This window comes from Leuresthes tenuis, unplaced genomic scaffold (assembly GCF_036924035.1).
Source record: "Leuresthes tenuis unplaced genomic scaffold, fLeuTen1.0.hap1 SCAF_22, whole genome shotgun sequence".
NCBI classification, from domain to species: Eukaryota; Metazoa; Chordata; class Actinopteri; order Atheriniformes; family Atherinopsidae; genus Leuresthes; species Leuresthes tenuis.
The window spans coordinates 2,778,634-2,782,512 of NW_027325376.1; positions in this window are offsets into that span (position 1 = coordinate 2,778,634).

Here is a 3,879-nt window from a genome sequence, read left to right on the forward strand (position 1 = left end):
ATCAGGGCAGTGGATGAAGAAGTCACACAAAAGGAAGAAGTAAAACAAAAGAAAGGAGTAACACAAAAGGAAGGAGATATGACAAGAAACAAAGTACAAGGATATTTAAAACTGAAAGAGATCCTTGAAGAGGTTGAATATAAACTGAATGAAAGAAGGAAAAATCATCAAGAGTTGCAACTGAACACAGAAAAACTCATTCAGAGGACATGTGATGAGGTTAAAAAGATGGAAGAAATGAAGAAGGAAACGAAGAACCATCTGGACAAAATAAAGAAACAACTTGAGGAGACAAAGGATTCAGCTGAGATCATTTGTCAGACAGATTCCCTTTTAAACAAGACAGAAGTTAGTGAACCTTAAAGCTATGAGCTTCTGATTGGTTTTGAACCTTTCCTGTGCACATTAGCGTGCTCGGGGGCTGAGGTGAAGCAGTGGTTCATGTCCAGATCAGTTTCTATGACGGTGGTGATACATTACACACCTCTAGGGGGAGCCAAAGAGAAAAAACAGCCTGATTTTCACTTATTTTCACACTTTAGCTCCTAGAAAACATTTGACAGATTAACTTGACCTGATGTTTCACTCCGGCTTCGTGTTGCATCATTATCATGTGAGGAAGTGAAAGTTTTGGCCCAACGAGGCTCATTTCTGTGTGTAAGACCTCTTCTTACAGAGCATTTACAACAGGTCACTCAAAATAACTGTTTCTGATCTTTGGAGATGTTGCTTTACAGCTTTTATTAACACTGAAATGTGCTTTTTCTTTCTCTCATTGCAAAGTTGTTCTAATATACAATGTGAAGATGCTTTTCTTAACTTTTAGTTGTGCTTAAAATGTGTAATTAAACTCTTGAACCAAACAGAGAAGAAAAGCCACGGCTGAAAGATAAACTTGTATTTTATTGTGTGGAAGAAAAAAATCTCTTGCAGTTAAAGGTTTGTAGTTTATTATTTGACAGCAGGAAGGAATGATCTGTTTTTATTGATGCCTTTCTTGGCAGGTAGATCATTTGAACAGCTTTTGTAATGGCTGCTCCTCAGATAAATCCAGGTCATTTCATTCAGTTAGGAACCCTCCGAAGATGAAGAAACGATGCCACCAGACCCTGAGTTTCAACCTGTAACGGCCCAACATCCGAAGATCAGGAAACAGCCTGAATGGGAAATAAGTGAAGAGGAAGAAAATAATCATGTAAAAGGGGAAAGCTGACAGGATGCTCATGACAAACCTCAGGAAGTGTAGAATAATGAAAGGATTCATCAGTATTTTCACCTGAACTGAGTGCTGTCCTGTACATTTGTTACTTTATACTTTATAAGTCAGGATTTGTGCTTTTTACTTCTCTGAGTGCACTCAGATGTGTAACCACTGACAGTCAGCTGATGAGACACCATGTTTGTGTATTTACAACAACTTTTACGACCTAAACAGAGAGTTTCAATCAGGTTCTTTTCATATTCAACCTTTTTGTTGCATTTTTAACACGATTCTGATGCTTTTGATCTGTTTTCAGTCTTTAACAGGAACATTAGAACTTTAGAGATCTTTGGGTTTGATTCAGAAAGAAACTTTTTCTCTTTAAAGTGGCCTAAACATGCAAATCTGCAGTAAGAGAGGATTTCAGATCAGAACCAGTGAAGAAGAAGAGCTTTTATTTCATGTCTCACATTAGATTTGAACCTGTCAGAAAAACATGAGCAGCTGTCAGATATTAATGTGTCCATAAAGCGAGTTAAACATCAACATCTGACGATGACTTTTTCACCTGTGAGGAATATTTAATTCATACTACACAAACCTTCACTAAAACACGATTTAATCAAATCAAAACTGCGGTCATGACTAAAATCTGCTGGTTGTTACATGTAAACACAACATATCACAGAACTTTCGCACATTCTTGTTGGGATTCAGTAAAAATTCCCTTTGAAATCCAAACCTTTTTCATCCTTTTTACAGCCTGAAAGTCAGTCCTGACCACATGAGGTCATACGGTGCTCAGATGGAAATGTGTGGAACTGTGCATGAACAACCAGCAAAAACACCACATGGGAACGTGTTTGGGAGAAGAAAAAGGCCTCAAACTTAAAGAATCCAAACATATACGAGGTCGAGCTGCAGAAAGCACAATGATCTTTAATATATATAAAGATAAACACATGTTAATACATTATAAATGTTTTAAGCTCGCCTGCATTTACACAAAAACACTGAACACATCTCATTGTTTTCTATAAAGTACAAAGTACAGCCCATATCATCTCAGATTGACTGAAAATTAACCAGCTGCTGTCCTCTGCTGTGCAATAAAGCAGAAAGCGGGCTGTAAATACTCATTTGACATCGTGTGATCAGAGCATTATACTTTTCTTTCTGCCGTCAGTGTTCTGAGAGCGCAGCTGAAATTATTTCCCTCAGCAGCTAAAAGGTTCACTTCCAGACAGAATCTGCTGAAAGGTGAGTGCGCGTTTCAGTTCTTCTTTAATTTGATGTATAAGCAAAGATATGATAATAAAACTGGTTTAAAGTGCACGAAAAGTGACCGAAAAGTCGTTTTTTAAGGTTATTTTGGAAAAATAAGTGTTTTTTCTCAGTTTCTTTTATGGCTCCACTGTATTCCAACATGTTCTGACTGTAAGATGTGTAATTAGTGAGTAAACCCGTGTGGGAAGCTGTTTCTGTGGGAAATTGCAGACTTGAATGTGAGTTGTGGCGGTTAAGTCCGTATCAGGTGACCGCTGGTGAGAAGCATTGGTGCTTCATCGTGTTTGTCAGAGAGATTGTGATGATTTGTTTTCTGATTCTGAGCTAAAACACGACAACCACAGATTGAATTCAGTTCAATCATTTGAGAGCTTTTGAAATAGTTTCTTTCTGTTAGAAAATAGATGGTTCATTTTTAAAGACGTGTTAAAACTGTTGCTGTTTGTGAGTATTTCTACTCTTTATTTCCACTTCTTCAAACTTTATTCCTTTGTTTTGTGATGTTCAGCACTCCAACATGGCCGAGGGATCATCTGTAACATCTCTGCTCAGAACCATTTTGATGTGTTTCTTTCTGCTGACACTCACCTGCAAAGGTAACGTGCACACGCACATGCACACGCACGCACAAGTTTTACTGTTTTATGGCTGAGTCATCGCATGATAAATGGCTCCAGTCATCAATTTGCATCAAGGTGTATACGGCTGCTACAGGGTGATACTTTTCTAAGGTGGTCCAATAAACGGTAGGTTGGTGGTTCAATTCCCACTCTCTCTGCTCAAGAAGACAGGTGAACTGACAGGGGTGGCAGTCCACCTCCTTGCCATGGCCAATGTGCCCTTGAGCAAGCCACCGTATCCCCATACTCTGCTGTGATTGGCTGCCCACTGCTCCAGTGTGTCAGGTCTCACAGAAGCTCTTAGGTTTTTTATATCTTGTCTTGTCACTTCCTGTTTTATTTTGAAATGAACAACTCCTCTCGTTTCAGATATCTTGCCCTTCCTCCCGTGTCATGCGTCTCATTGTCTTCCCTGATTCCCACGTGTTTCCACCTGTTCCCCTTGGTCCCTCAGGTGTATTTAGTCTGCGTCTCGTTGCCAGTGTGTTGAATTTGTCTTTCTAGCGTTCTTCCTCTAGCCTCCAAAGTAACCAAATCCTAAGTATCCCAAGATCTTGATTATTGATGATTTCCTCCTTGGGAGTGATTTTCTGTTGGAAGTTTTTTGTCATAGATTTAGTCAAGTGAAGTTTTGTTTGTCTTTGTTGTTTTTCAGTAGTATCTCCGGTAGAGGAGTGTCTTTGATTTATAATTATAACGTTCATAGCAACTCCATTAGAAGGAGTCTCTTTTGTTTATTAATTTGTTAAATTTCTATCGAGCCTCCGACGG